Genomic DNA, 17143 nt, shown 5'->3' with positions numbered 1-17143 from the left:
GTAGCTAAAATGACGATTAGAGATGGAGTAGACAAAGTTTTAGAAAAGGGCCCCGGCAAAAATTTGAGCCCCAGGGCCCCGAAGGGTGTAGTTACGGCACTGTAGCAAACCATAATCTTCTGAATACTTCTGCGACTTATCGATTTCAGCCATCACTGTCACAAGTCTATTCCGTTTAAGATCCTGTAATGAAAATACACTATATTACCTCTTTATAACATGCTCTTACTATTCATAATGTTTGCAAAAACCATTGTTTCTTATTTACAGAGAAGAGAGAAGAAAAGAAAAGCCATACTTGAGACCACCATACTGTGTGGTGCAAGGCCATGGTCAAATGCTTTCCCTCCACCGTAACTGAATAAAGGTACTTTTAATCGTAATTGTGGCATTAAACATTTCAAAATTTTATTAACAAATGTACTCTAAATTTTTTTTAAATTCTTAACTGCAACATTAGTTTAATAATGATCGGTTTGAAAACCATTTACTAAATTATATAAAAACAATTTAACATGAATATGAAATGTATAACAAATCATTATCGAAAAACTTTTACTGTTAAACCATCAGTTTGAAATGTTTTTTTTTAAAAACTAAAACAATTCTTTTTAAAAAGATGTAAATTCGTAATTTATTTTTGTCTGGTTAAATGCAGTGATGGTTATTATGAGCATTATTACGCTTGTTCAAAAGACTAACAATTTTTGTATGTTTAACTAATTATTCACTAAATTTAATTCAATGTATTCTTTCACAATACCTTAAACTGTCTTAATTTGTGAAATCTAAAAATGATTCCCCTAACTAAACTCTAATCTCAGGTATCCACAATTTTTTCTAAAACTTGGCAGATGAAATATAGATTATTCTCTCATACTTTGATGTTAGTATTCATTAATTAAATTCTTTATTATCTCAATGACAACGACTCTCTACGATAAGAAAAGACTGATTCCTTCACAGGCATATAAAAGGGCGCGAAAAAAGATTTCGATATAACCTAACATCACAAGTTTTAGTCTTAACATTGTACATTTAATTTATCGTTTAATTATTCAGTTTAGATGGCAATTCTGCTTCTCTTTTTATTTATATCAATAGATGTCCACATTTGAATAATACTATGCGTTATTTATAATTTTCTTATGAGTTAATTTGGTTCGTTTTCTTATATTGCACATTAAACTTACGAGTCATTATGTTTACTTTTATTTGTGGTGTGACTTCTACGCAATTAATTTTTTACGTATTACTTTTACAAACTTGTAACATGCATTACATTTTACACTCTACTTTTTTGTTGTTGATTTTTTCTTATAAATTTATTATTACTTTTCTTATGACTTTTCATCTATTAACTTTTTTTACTTTATACTTTACTCAATCTTTTTACTACATTTTATAGGTTACGCTTATATTTTAAGCCTTACATTATTTTATATTATGCTATTATTAACATTATTATTTTATATCTCTTTACACGTTTTATAATATTTACAGTATGATTACATTATTTTATACTGCTTTACGTTATTCTATAATTTACTTTATTAACTTTTTTTTCCATATTTAACGCTTTGCTTTACACTTTCCTATCCTACCCTTCGTGCTATCTTACCCTTTTTTTGCTTCGCGCTTTGAATCATGCTTTTCACTTTTCGCTATATTTTATTCATTACGTTACGTTATACTTTATATTATGTTTACCTACCTGGGGCAAGATCCTAGATAAACTCATTACGCAAAGACTGACCTACTTAAAAATCAATAATGTAATCCATAGTGATCAATATGGCTTCAGGAGAGGCAGGGGAACAGAAGACGCACTGAGAACAGTAGTGGAGTATGTTAAGCAATCAAAACTGGAGGGTTGTCATACCGTGGGCATAGCCATGGATATTAAAACGCATTTAATTCAGCAAATTGGTGCATTTTGAAGCGGGAGTTGAACAATCTTAATCTTAGCAACCCACTACTGGCAATTGTTTGACTTTTTACACCATCGTTCTGTTGGTTTTAATTTTAATGATACCACCATCATATCTTCAACCAATATTGGAGTTCCCCAGGACTCGTCTTTTGGACCAGTCCTATGGCTCATCCTCATCAATTCGCTTTTAACTAACTTTAATTTTAGCAATAGCTAACTGCTGGCCTTTGCCGACGATATCTTTCTTTTAACTAAAAACTCAATACTCTATCAACTAGATAGACAGGTCTCTACTATTATTGAGAACCTGACAGACTGGGTTAAGAGCCACAAATTAGCACTCGCACCAGAAAAAATCTTTGCAATTACGTTTCCCAAGGACACAAAATGTGTCCGTAGACTCCCGTACATAAAAATGGAGGGGCACGAACAGCGCATATATTAAAAATGTTAAGACCCTTAAATACCTCGGGATCACCCTGGACCCTCGGCTGAGCTGGATCCCACACCTTGAGAACCTCAACAATGTGATCATTGTCTTTTATATTATGTTTAACTTTCTTATATACTTTGCATTTTATACTTTTCGCTTTACTTTACTCATGCTTTACTTTATACTTCATATTTTGTTGTCTTTTACTTTACCCGGTACATTTACTCGTTTATTTTTACTTTAAAGATGTTTAGTAAAGTAAAAGTGTGCTTACTTTATATTTTAAGTATTACTTTATGCATAACTAATATATATAATTCTTATTTTACTCTTTATATTAAATTTTACACTTTATTTTACTTAAATTTACTTTGATTTACGCGCGATTAATATCGGGATGATTCAGTAAAACATTTATGCCTTAAATTCACTAATGTCTTATTTTTTTTAATGAAAATTAGATCTTAATCGAAAATACGACAAAGAAAATTCTACTTAGTTGCTCATGATTAAAAATCATACATTTATTTTACGCTTTATAGTTTGTTTTTTTTACCTCATTTTAGGACTATGTCAAAATAAAAAATTTTTAATCGCAGTTCTATAAATTTAATGCTTTGCTACATTGAGATTTAACATATTTTAAACATTTTATTTTACTTGGATTATGTACCATTCTTTAACCCTTTGAGGGGCACAATAATAAATTTATTATTGTCTAGTATAAAAATGGTCTTTATCTTGCCATAAGGGTCTAAAAACACACATTATGCATTCAAAAAAATTTTCAAACCCCTGTATATTTGTGGGGGTGGTGTTGGCAATTGCCAACACTGCCCCACTAGAGCTAAAGATGTTGTTTGAAACAATACTTTTACTCTAAATATTAAAAACATAAAAAGTGATGGAAATAAATGGTAAAAGGTTCAATTATAAATAAAATATGCTAGATATTCAAAATTTTTTTTTGCTATATTAATTTTTATAGATAAAAGGAAATAATACTTAGGATTACATGATAAAAAGGTTCAAGACATAGCAAATAAAGATAATATATAAATTTACACTGCTCTAAGAATATGAAATGCTAATGCAATAAAACAATAAGAAAATCACTATGTTGAATATATTTGAATAGTTATATGTATATAAAGGGACAAAAATTGATTGTATTGAAGAGCATGCTTACCAATAATTAGAGACAGAAAATGAATATAAAAATGTAAATTATTCCACAAAATTGTTTTAGTTATTTCGAATGAAATTTTTCAAAACATACCACAACAACTATATACATTTATATGTATATAGTTGTATTTATATGTATACATTTATATGTATATGTATGTTACGGTAATTTTTCAACTGACTCATTATCAGATGGAAGATCATAAAATGATTGAAGAGCTTCCTGAATATCAAGTTTTTTCCATGACATATTTTAAGAAAAGTTAATATCATTCAAAATAAATAAATAAATATATCGTCTTGAGTAAAAAAATTAACTAATAAAGCATGAAAATTGAAACTTCAAACTAACGGAATCAGTAAAGCAAATCAGTAAAATAAATGGAGCCAGCGCAAGGAATAAATGCATCCCTTTCAAGAGAATAAAATCCAAGAAATGAGGCATAAACAATCCCTTGTGAGTTTCCCACCCTGCGTCAACCCTTATCCCACTCCCCACCTCCAATCCACCCTTTGAAATCAACCCCTACAAATACTTGAGGGGCACTGAATTCTTTAAAACACAGTGCAATATTCCCTCTTTCTCTTCAGGGGGGGGGGCACCTACTGGGGCAGTGTTGTCAAATGACAACACTTTTCCAGATGGCAGTTTGGGTGCTGCCATCTGGAAAAAACTAATGAAATGGAGTACATAAATGCACATTATTTGGTTGTAATTGCACACCTAGAACATCATATGCACGAAGAAAAAGTATACGTAAACTGCATTTAAAAAAATATGTTTTATATTTTTTTTTTGAATTTTTAATTAAACGGATTAAAAACAGTCAATTTCCTATGCTTCATTCACAATTGAATACTCAATTTTCTTGGGTGCTGCCATCTGTTATGTATAAATGGAAGTTAAATGATGCATTCCTTTTAGTGTTTGCAATAAAATAACACTTGAGCGTTTAGAGAAAAAATATAGAAAAAGGTGTTCGCATTTGCCAACACTGCCCCTCAAAGGGTTAACGAGACATTTCAATTAAACGTTTATTCTTTTATTTCCACCGGATATTAATCTCGAGATGGTTTTATTATCATTATTAGAAAGCACAGTTCCCTATCAGGTTCTGTTACAATTAACATTGTCACCTATAATTCATTGATCAAAAAATTTTAATAAAATTTTCGCAAGGTTTTGAACGTTTTCAGCAGGAAAATTAATTTCACAGGATGGTTACAAAATACTGTTACACTAAAAAAAAAAATAGGAATTAATTTTAATCGTGTTATTATATTTTAAGCGTTATTTTTTTTTAAGCGGTATTTTTTTAAGCGATACTGTTACATTTTGTATGCACTATTTTTACGAGCTACACTTGTTAATTTATGCGTTATATTTTGTGTTTTTTTACGTGTTACTTATACCCTTTACTTCTCTTTATACATCGACTTATACACATTTTATTTTATATTTTAAGATTTACTTTTCCTTGTACGCTACTTTTGCGCGTTTACTCTTTTAAGCGTTACTTTTTGAGTGTTTATTTTTCAAACGCATACTTTTCGTTCACTATTCACATAACGTTCACTATTCACATGCATTATTTTAGATTTTTTTTTATACGTTACTCCTGCTAGTTTATTTTTTTAATTCGTTACTTAAACAGTTTATCGCAACTCCTTACTTCTCTTTTACTAGATTACGTACTGCATGTATTACTTTTACTCGTTTATTTTACTTTTCCAATTCGTTACTTATACAGGTTTACTTTTTCATACGTTATTTTCAAGCATTTAATTTTATTATACATAATTTTAACGCGTTTTCTTATTTTGAACGTTGCTTTTATGTTATGTGTTATAAAATTTTTTCGCCCTTACTCTTCTTATGCATTACTTTTTCAAGTTACTTTTTTTAAACATTACATTTAGACGTCCAGTTTTCTTGTGGATTATTTTTAATTCAACACGTTATTATATTGTGTTGTTCGGAAAGTAATTTCGTTTTTCTTTGGGAAAATGAAAGACAATTTTCGTATAATGAATAAATATGTAATTAAATTATAGATTTGCCATTCTGGTCCAACACCTTTAGACATCTTTCTGGTAGTAATAAGATTCCACGCTCATGAAATTTTTGGTCTTTGCTGGCAAAAAACTTATCCAGGTGATTTTCGACCTCTTCATTTGAAATAAAGGCTTCACAGTCCAAAAAATTTTGAAGTGACCGAAACAAATTATAATCCGAAGGCGCCAGATCTGAAGAAAATGGTGGGTGTGGCGGAGTATACCATTCAAGATATAAAAGCTTTTGGCGAGTGACCAAACTTGTATGATATCTCGCATTATTTTGGTGGAACACTATACCTTTTCTGTTGATTAATTCTGGCCTTTTCTGTTGAAGTGTATCATTCAGTTTGTCCAGCTTGAGACAGTAGACTTCCGATTTAATTGTTGTGTTATCCGGTAAAAGCTCAAATAAAAAATTTTTTAAAATCCCACCAGACAGACAGCATCACTTTTTTTTTTGGATGGATATTGGCTTTTGAAATTTTTTGAGCCGGTTCATCTTCTTTGCTCCATGATCTCTTGCGTTTGACATTGTTATAAACAACTTATTTTTCGTCCCCAGTAATGGTGCGCTTCAAAAATGGATAATTTTCATGACGTTTGAGAAGCGAATCACAGACGTCAACGCGACGACACAAATTTCTCTCCGTGAGAACATGGGGAAACCTTATATCGACCTTCGAGGTTAAACCCAGGCCTTTCAAGTGGTTTTAAACAGTTGAATTCGATAAATTTAACCTCTCATCGATCTCACGTGTTGTTATTCGCCGATTTACATCAACTAATATCATTATCGTGTCATTATCAGCTTCAACCAGCCTTCCAGAACATGGTGCATCTTCGACATTAAAATTGCCAGATCGAAATTTTGCAAACCATTTCTGGCACTGGCGTACTGTCAACACAACAACTCCATACACATCGGTAAATTTCTTTCGGGTATGAACAGCAATTTTACCTTTTCTATAGTACAAAAGTAAAATATGACGAAAATGCTGCTTCATATTTAGAAGGGCACCAACCAAAAACTACAGCGTAGAATTAATTAAACTTTTGCACACACAAGCCTTACTATGTCAGCTCTCAAAACATATGGTTCGAAAAAATACAATTAAATCCTCGGTTCGAAAAACGAAATTACTTTCCGAACAACCCGATATTACAATTTTACTTTTCTTTATGTGTTACATTTTATTGTTAATTTTACGCATTACTCTCTTAAGCGTATAAAATAGTTATGCATAACCTTTCTTTTACTCGTTCTAAAATTTTGCAAGTTACGTCTTGAGGTGTTACTTTTATGTGCTATTTAATATTACGTGTTAATTGCTTAGACCAGGGATGGGCAAACTTTTTTGGTCGAGGGCCAAAAATCAAGAAAAAAAATTCTGGTGGGCCAAGTAAAAACTTCAATATTTAAAAAGAAGAAAAAAAAGCGATATACAAGTTTTAATTTAAATATTTAGTGAGATGAAGAAATTGCGATTTCATTTTTAAAAGCTCCTTATATTAAGGTTCGAAGTGAGACATGTTTATTTTAAGGAACAAGGCTTTTCTGTTAGTCTACTTCTGAAATGATTTTTTCTAAGGTTCATAGTTGAAAACTCTTGTTCACATATATAAGATTAAACAAGCATAGCACTGGTTTTCTGGACATGAAATATTACATTTTGGAAACTAACTTTTGGTAATGATTTGTAAAACTTTGGCATATGCTGCTTCAGATGATTGTTAGATTGTCCGCTCTTTGGAGCGTAAAATGCGCAGTCTGCCAAATGTGAAGTACAATTTACCTATATTAGATTCCATAAGTCATCTCCTCGAGAAAGACAAACGCTAGTTGGAGCCAATCTACGTCTATTCTATAAAGAACTTCTGCTTTCAACATTTTACCAATTGAAGCTGTCTGTGCTAACTATTTCCATCAATTTATGTTTTGTAGAAAAAAAATAGAGAAAGTAAAAATGTCATCAGTACTTTGTTAAAAAAGGAGAAACAGAAATAATTTTAAACGTAGTCGACAAGAAAATGGATGTATATTGTTTATATTTGCCACTGATCGGCAAATAAAAATTCCATCCGCGGGATGGATAAAATCTTCCGGCGGGCCATAGTTTTCCCATCACTGGCTTAGACGTTGCACTTACGCTTTCTATACTTTAATTTGTTCCTTTACTCCTGCGTTAAATTTACTTTTTATGCGTTATTTTCACAAGTTTACTTTTCATATTCATTACTTTTGTTGCATTACTCTTATGAAATTTGTGCGCTACTCTTTTAAACGTAACTTTTACGCGCTAATTTTGATTACGTGTTTTTTACTTTTATGCATTTTTTGATTAACAAATTCTCGCTATTTTTATGCGTTTTTCTTTTCTTCGTAATGCTTTAATGTTACTTTTGAGAGTTTACTTGTTTATGCACTCTTTTACTTTTTCTGCATTCATTTTACACATTCACTTTACACTAATCTTCAACGCGTTCACATTACCCGAATACTTCGCATTATCTTGTTAATTTATGCGTTACTTTTTTTTATTTTACACGCTTTTTGTATATTTTTTTAAATTTTTTTTGTTACATTTACTCTCCTTTTTCATAAATTTTTTTACACCTTTGCATATTTAAAGTTTATAATTTTTTGAGTGTTAAATTTCTTTATGCATTACTTTCAAGGGTTTTCTTTAAATTAACAAGTTTTTGTTTTTTTGTTACTTTTCAACGTTTTACGTTTATTTTTATTACTTTAGAGTTTATTTTTTTATGCATTACTTTTGCCCGTATGCGTTATACGTACTGTATTTTAAGCCTTAACTTTCATTATGCGTTTCATTTAAGTGTTGTATGCTATAATTCGTAGCATTACTTTTCTATGAACTTGCTTTTCCTTATGCTTTAATTTCCAAACTTTTTTCGAATATTTTATGCTTTATTGAGCTATATTTTCTTTCATCTACGTTTACTTTTCTTAAGCGTTAATTATATTTTTCGCAATACTTTTCTTTCCCCTTTAAACTCACTTTTAAGTTTTTATTTCAAGTTGTTGTTTTCTTTTCTTTAGTTCATGCGCAACGTTTTACGCTTTCCTTCAAACTTCACGCCTTACTTTACTCCATACTTCGCTGTTAACGCTTTATATTTCTTTTTATTTTATCTTTTGGCCTACTTCATTTTCTACTATACCTTGCTTTTTACTACATTTTATTTTTTTCTCTAATTTATATTTTACGCTTTAATTTACTTTTTCGTTGTATCTTTTATTTAACTCACCTTTTAATTTGAATGCGTTTTACTTTTCCTTCTACTTAACATTGTAAGATAGATATTTTTTGTTTTATACTTTACCTTATACTTAACGTTTTTTTACTTCACTCTTTACTTTACTTCACACTTGCCATTTTTTTTTACACTTGTACCAATTTTAAATTTTATTTTGCAGTATGATTTATTTGTGTGCCGAAAATTAAAGTAATTATAAATTAAAAAATTAAGTACCGTAGTAAATTAAGTGATTAAAATATATTACAGAGAATTGGGTAGTAAAATTTGATAGATGTATTCAGTCGATAAAGTTTAAGATAATTAAAAAAAATGAAAGATTAATTAAATAACAAATTTTGATGATAAATTTGGAGCATCCTAAATTGATGTAAAGAAAAGGCCGAAAGTGATCGAAAAAAATAGTGGAAGGACAATTGCTTAAGTGCCACGTGAATTAAACCCAACAGCAAGGGTTCGTGGTCAAGATAAAGTTAGGGGACGACTGAATAACATCTATGAAATTTATACACAACAATAAATAAGTTGTAACTATCCTCTAGTCAAATAAATACAAAGAAAAAATGAGTTACTCACCTCTATGAACAACTAAGAAGGCGTCGAGGATATACAGTACTTCACAAAAAAATACAAGGTATTCAGGTTCACATCGTAAATTTATTTTAAATATTTTTCTACAGAGGACAATCGAATCCCCTGAGTGGGGAGGGGTGTAGTTATAATAATAAAGGGAAGTAAATGGGCTAAACACAAAATTGATCTAAAAATAAAAAAAAATGATAAATCAGAAAAAAATGTAGCTTTGGGTGGTTTGGCGTGGCTCGCTGACCAAGAAGGCCAGCTTACCAGCCGCACCACAATCCCCGAGAGAAGTGTGTACTCTTCAGTACCAAAAACGTTAATGATAATAATGGCGTCCCTTAAGCGCGGGAAAATGCTAGTTGAAAAGCAGGAGAGAGAAACGACTGTGATTGGATGGGGGATTACCACACGATTAGGTCACCACCAATCAGTGCCGAATGGTACTCCCACACATACAAGAAAGGCGTGAACACGCTAACAATTCTGGAAAAATCTAGAAAAACCGAGCGGAAGAGTCACTACGTGCAAAAATTTGAAGGTTACTTGAAAGTGATGGGAAAAGAATTTAAGTGGTGACGTAAATAGAATGTGAGGGAAACGAATTCGTCCTTGAAGGACAGTGGGGTCAGACGACCTTGAATTGTAAAAGGTGAAAAGGAGAAAAACACAAAATGTGTTGCTAACTTAAGAGTAAAAAGAGACATTTCCAATTCTCTTCACAGAAAAAAAAATGAAGAGAAATAAAAAAGGAAAAGTACAAATATTATAAACTATGAAAGATTGAATTAAAATTAAATTAAGTTAAATTCCGGACATAAAAAAAATCGTCACACAACACTGTGACATCAAACAACCAACATTAAACTAAAAAGGGATTAAATTAAAACAATTAGAAAAAAACGTCACACATCACTGTGACAACACTTAACTTCATATTTTCTCTTATCTTTACTTTTATATTTCATATGTTTCACATCACTCTTCAGAATTTACGTTATACTTTGCGCTTAACTTTATGCTTTACATTACACGTTTTTTTAAGTTTTACTTTACATTTTACTCTTTAGTTTAATTATATACTTTACGCACCACTTCATACATTATGCCTCATTTTATGTTTTACGTTGTACTTTTTATCTTACGCTGTAATTTATACTTCACGTTTTACTTAATCTTCTAATTTCCACTGGGCACGCATTTTATTTTACATTTAATTCTACGCTTACTTTTTAGTTTATAAAATTATTGCACTATGTTTCCCACTTTTTACTTTACGCATTACTTTATTGGTTGTTTTCTTCACATTTTATGAATTAGTTTATACTCCTCATTCCATTTTACTTTATACATTTATTTATGCTTGGTTGACTTGATGCTTCTATTTTATACTTAACTTTAAGCTATGCTGTATTTTTTACTATATTATATTTTAGAGTCTTCCTTACTTTACTTTTTACTAAATTTTACATTTTATTATAACTTCCACTTCAAGCATTACTTTATGATGACGCAGGAAAGAGTTAAAACCGTGACACCAATCTATAGCAATTAGGTTCTCAATGTGGAAGCTTAAGACTTCTACAGAACCAATTGTAAGTTACAGAAAGAAAAAAAAAATAAAAATTAATGTTTTTTTCTACTAAAACATTATTTACATTTTTTTCTCTGCACAGATCTCATGTTAACACTCATGTCATAACTAGAAGCAACAAGTTTAAGTTTTGAGACCGAACCTTGTAGGAAACCTTGCTTGCCTTTGTAGGACATTGTTAGCCCAAGTAGGGTAAACCAACCAGTGAAGGAACACGACCCAGTAAAGGAACATTTCATATACAGTGATGGCCAAAAGTGTGGACATTTTTTGAAAGTTTCATGTTTTTCAACTTTGTGTGCTTGTGGAATATATTAATTTTCACTTATATTGCATATTAAATTACTTAGTTTATATATTAACTTGAAGGTAATTTAATGTAGAAAAAATGAATTATTACAAAAAAAGTAGAACAAACAAACACAAAAGCAGAACAAACAAACACAGATCGTTTTGAATAAGGACGTGTTTTGTAATAAAAGCGTACAAGCCAATCACAAACACTGTTCTTAGGACCAATCATATGTCTGTAACTATAGTTTAGGTTATTCGGAAGGTAAAAGAGTTATTGTTGTGGAAATATTTTGCGGATTGGTGCATACTAGTACAATTAAATAAAGTATTGCTGATTTTGAATATTTATAGTCCTTTTTAATTAAACTAATTTTAAGCAATGTCATCAACAAGAAGAATTAATTGGACATCTACAAAAAGAAGCCGAATTGTCATATTGAGAGAAAATGGCCTCTTATGCTGAAATTGCAAGACAAGTTGGTGGTTCAGTGACTTGTTCTGGTGTACGAAAGTTCTTTTTACGTTATGAAAAAACGAAATCAGTGAAAAATAAAGCCAAATCAGGCCGAAAAAAATGCACAAGTGCAACTGCCGATAGAAAAATTATACGGCTACGCCTTCAAGATAGAAAAATTTCATCAGATGCCATTAGATGTGAAATGTATGCAGCGCATATTGCAGTAAGTTCAAGAACAATAAGAAGAAGGTTATCAGGATTTGGTCTACAAACTGGAATTCCAAGAAAAAAAACCATATTTAAATCAAAAGCAACCCGAAAAACGAGCTATGTGGGCAAAAGAACATGTTAAATGGTCAGAAAATAGATGGAAGCAAGTAATCTGGAGCAATGAGAGTAAAATATCGCTCTTTGGCAGTGATGGTAGAAAATACATGAGACGTAGAGTAGGTGAAGCACTTCATCCTGATTGCATTGAAGCAATTACAAAAAAACCCAACAAATTTCATGATTTGGGCATGTATGTCTGCAGATGGTGTGAGCCGAATTCAAGTGATTGATGGCATCCTGAATGCCAAAAATACATTGAATCTGTCCTGAGGGATCAGGGCCTTCCATCAGGGATCTCTTCCCCAACAAGGAACCATTTATTGTTCAGAAGGATTCAGCTCCATGCCACACAGCAAAAGTATGCAAAGCATGGTTTCAAAATAAAGGCAAAGATATATTACCATGGCCAGGAAACAGCCCTGATCTCAATCCAATTGAAAATTTATGGCGACGTTTGAAAATTCTTGTACGAAGAAAAAACGTTCAATAAAAGACAACTTATTAAAGCTATAATTGATTCTTGGCACCATGTGATTACGAAAGATGAACTCCAAACACTCGTTCACTCAATTAAAAGACGCTGTGAAGCTGTCTTAAAAAATAAGGGTTATCCTACTAAGTATTGACTGTGTAAGTATCACTTTTAAAAAATGCAAATCTAAGATAGATCTTACTATTAGCTGCATAACTTTTTTTTGTAATACAGATATTGTAATACTGTATTTATTATTAAATTCTACATTAAATTACCTTCAATTTGATATATACACATTTGTATTTAAGTGAAAATTAATATATTCTACAAGTACACAAAGTTGAAAAACATGAAACTTTCAAAAAATGTCCACACTTTTGGCCACCACTGTATATTGATTAAAAATAAGATTTTAAAAGTTTTTCTTTAGATTGATTGGTAACAATAGCTTGCTGCCAAACAATAGGAAGTCATCTAACAATGTATTGGATTACATGGTCACATAATGTTCTCTGGAAAAAATTTTGAATTTGTTATTATCTCTGCAACACCTTGTTTCTTTGATTAAATTATAAGGTGAGTGCTTGTATTTATCTGTTTAAAGTGGAATTAATTTTATGTAGTAGTTTTATTTTTCTCACTGTGAAAAAGAGAATTCAAAATACAGTTATTGAAGTTACGTTTTATTTATTTTAAGCATCATAGCATAAGCAAGTACTGATCGAGATAAGGGGGTGTTTATTTGCTGGATTACCAAATGATGAAAAACCAGTGAAGGAACAAGTGTTCCTTTAGTGGGTTTTTTCCAAGTTAATGAAAATAAAAGAAAACCCTTAATTTTCTTCTGATCAGCGAGGGAACACACATGTTCCTTTACTGGGCACAGATTTCCCAGTGAATGAACAGTATGAGTTAATATGTTGACACTTTGCTTTTCAATTCATGCTTACAAAAAAAAGATAACATTTTCCAAGTATTTGTATGTTATAATTTCAAGAATAGGCTTGTTTTTAGATATTTGTATGGCTTATAAATTCATAAAGAGCATTAAAAAATAATCAAAATTAAGTGTTCCTTTACTGGGAAATTTTGTGTTCATTCACTGGTTCGAACTGTTCTTTCACTTGGTCTTCTTACTACTTACTATTTGAACCTCCAAAACTTTAAAACAATATTATGTAAGCTCTCTACAATTTTTTTACATAATTTGCAATTAGTAACAAATATGTTGACAGTGTCATTTAACTAAAATTACAAATTTCGAAATTATTATGATTTTTTAAAAGACAAGCGAAGCTTAAGTGTTCCTTCACTGGTTAGTTTATCCCATATGCTATTTTATCTACTAAAAAGTGTAACATAAAAAACAATTTTGGTCTATTTTATGATTAGAACATTTGAATTTCACCTCCAAGCGATTGCTGATTGTAAGAAATCGTCATGCCTACATATTCGTTTTCTTTTTCACTTGTCAACTTGCAAAAAATATCACCAAAATTATTTTTACTTAACTTCTATCTTAGAAACTACATTTAATGACCTACCAAAGCCTGAGACTTCCAAGTTTTCATACTTCAGAATACCATGACCTGAGACAACTAAGTTATAAGACAACCACAAACATGAAACTTACATGACTTGAGACTTCATAATAAATTAATGTCAAATCTATCTCAGATATTTATTTGGAAACTAAAATAAACATTAGCTTGTTGACCAAGGGTAAATTAAATTTTTTCATACATTAATCCCATACATTTTTACTTTAAATTCTGAAATTTATTTATTAATATAAATTGAATTTATAGAAACACTCTTAGTAGAGTCAAGGCTTAGGATTAGTTTTGAGCAATGGTACACGCAACTGGAAAACTAAAGTGTCGAAGTTAAAAAATTTTAAAAAAATCAGAGACCAAAAATTCCTTTAAATCTTTGATTGCAAGGTAGAACAAATTTAAGACACAAATTCTGTAGCTTTAACAATTCATGTTTGTATACCGTGGCCTTTCGACACTGAAATACTTTAGCTCAATTTCAAACGCAATTAAACTCTGTATCGGACTGAAGTTCTTTTTATAGAATTTCTGCGTTTTTTAACCATGAGCGTTAAAATTTTTCCTCCTAACGATAAACCCACTAATTTTGGAAGCGTAAGCTCGAAATCACGTCGTTACAATGACAATATCAATTTTTTTCCACAGTACACCAGTAAAAAAGTCGTACGGCCAAAAAAGTTTCAGCTAATTCATGACTTGAAAATAACAACTTTGAACTCTTCAAAAGTTAGGTCATTGTAATTATACGTTAGTCCAAGAAAAATCATCGTTAGTACTCCAACTGAAAAAAAAATTTTGAGGTCTAAATCATGAATTAACTTACTTTTGACCTAGAAATGAAAATATTTAATTTTTCCACTGAACAGTAATTCAGTCTAAGAAATCATTAGCTCAAAAAAAATTTTCGTTAATGCTCAAGAGAACAAAATTTTTATATTTGCCATCAAACGTTAATTTATTGTAAGAAAATGTTAGCACAATGTTAGCGGAATAAACTTTTGTTAGCGTAACAGTTAAAGCATTTGAACAATATTTTAACCTAATTACAAATTTGAATTGCACCTCCAAACGCTTGTCCAGTGTAGGAATTTGTTAGCCCAACAAACAATTTCGACTCAATCTTCATCAACTAAAAGAAAAGGCCAAAACTAATTAACTTTTATCAAACCTAAAGGTTCCTCTTTGTCTCCGAAAGTCATCATCGGTAAAGAAATTTAATTTAGACCACTAATCCTAAAATCATGGTCAAAACAAGTTTTTGTAAGCTTTTTTATATAAACCACAGTTGTAAAATAAATATAGCGCAAAAGTAAATAAGATTTTTGGCAAACCAACCAAAAATACAAAACAATTTGAAGTTTACTTTTGTCCCAGCAAGTGTAATGTTTCTTCCAAATGATATTGCACTGCAAGAAATCTTAATTCTATTTGTTTTTGCAAAATTTATAGTCTGAAGTACTTTTTATCTTTCAGATTTTGCACATTTGTTTTGGCCACGGCATTTGAATAGTTATAGATGAGGACTATTCTGAATTTTTCGTTGTGTCTCAAGATCTTGGAGTTCATACAAAATTTCTCTTGGACATACTGAAAAAAACAAATTTGAAATTTTCCTACAAACGTTAAATGTTTTAGAAAATATTTGGAGCTGGTATTAATTCTCATGCCAATATTAATTCTCAATACAATTCAGCATTAATTCTCATGCCAATACAAAAAAGTTAAGGCCACCAAAGTCTACAGACTTAACATCCTAATATTTATATCTATAGGGTGCATGTGCCTCCCATGGTCAAAACATTTGAACTCAAAGATTTGTGATGCGCTTGCGTCCCTGACAGCGCAAATGCTTCGGAGTGTATGGTGAGATACCACCTACATGTTGTCCTTGTAACCAAGAGAAGTCACACAGAAAATCCGTGAGATATATACAATTGCTGAATCATAATAAAATTCTCGCATAATAAAATTCTTGCCAGAACTAGTGGTGTATCACAAAATATCGATGAAGTCAATGCCATGTCTCTTCACAAAGACCAATACAACATGTACTGTAAAAAGCAAATGAATAATAAGAATCCAAATAAAATTATCTACATTTCTAAAGAGACATTGAAATAGAAAGAATCACTGTTAATTTACACAGTCTCTATAAGTAATATTTATATGCTAGAAGAAAATATATGATATGAAGCACTTACACTCCCATTCCTCTGATAACTAAGATTAGCCCACTAACAAAAACAAGTTTTAGTTCATTTATTGCATAATAAGAAGTATTAAAGTTTATCTTCGATAGTTAGAAAAAAAAATATTTTTGTTAGCCTACCAACTAAAAAAGGACAAATCTAACTTTTGAATTAGAGATTTTGAATTTTGACTTCAAACGTTAGTTTACTGAATAAATTTTAGCAGACGTTAGTCCTTATAAATAGTGTTGAATAGGACTGGGCGATATTAGAAATTATATATCGTGATGCATCGTCAGTTTTGCATCGCGATGTATCGCAATATAGTATTTTTAAATTGACAAATGTACAAATCTTACTTAAAATATTTATTGAAATGTTTGTTTAGAAATTCATAAAACGCGTAAAACAAAGTGTTAAAAACTTTTTTTAAAGCATTTTTTACAAATTAATATTTTCTTGTACAATTATGCATAAATAATAAGATAATTATAAAGTTCGATTGTAATGTTTAATTTCTAAATTAAACGTTAAAAATTATTTGTATGTTTAAAACAAAGTGCTAAATAAATTTTAGAAAAAAAAACGCTTTTATTATTATCATTTCAGATATTATAGTTCTATTATAGTTCATTTACATCACACTAGAGCTGCACAATGGGCTATTGGTGACGGCCTGGGAAACATCCCTGAGGATGATCCGAAGACATGCCATCACAATTTTGATCCTCTGCAGAGGGGATGGCACCCCCGCTTCGGTAGCCCGACGACCTGCACG

At 30.6% G+C, this 17143-nt stretch overlaps 2 long non-coding RNA genes across 2 annotated transcripts in view; one reads left to right on the top strand and one right to left on the bottom strand.

Moving 5' to 3' along the window:
• Positions 1-6: 6 nt before the first annotated feature.
• LOC139427159 (uncharacterized) overlaps positions 7-17143 on the bottom strand; it is a 36854-nt gene continuing 19717 nt past the window's right edge. The window contains exons 3-4 of the long non-coding RNA XR_011638321.1: positions 16153-16227; positions 7-183 (exon numbers count right to left, since the gene is read on the bottom strand). This is a non-coding gene — a long non-coding RNA (uncharacterized lncRNA). The remainder of the gene's footprint in view (positions 184-16152; positions 16228-17143) is intronic.
• LOC139427160 (uncharacterized) lies at positions 178-15806 on the top strand. Its single transcript, XR_011638322.1, has 3 exons — positions 178-367; positions 10966-11065; positions 15650-15806. It is a non-coding gene; the product is annotated as an uncharacterized lncRNA (long non-coding RNA).

Source organism: Parasteatoda tepidariorum, chromosome X2 (genome assembly GCF_043381705.1).
Source record: "Parasteatoda tepidariorum isolate YZ-2023 chromosome X2, CAS_Ptep_4.0, whole genome shotgun sequence".
Lineage (NCBI taxonomy): Eukaryota > Metazoa > Arthropoda > Arachnida > Araneae > Theridiidae > Parasteatoda > Parasteatoda tepidariorum.
Note: the sequence above shows the minus strand (reverse complement) of the source record. Positions and strands in the feature narration are given on the sequence as shown.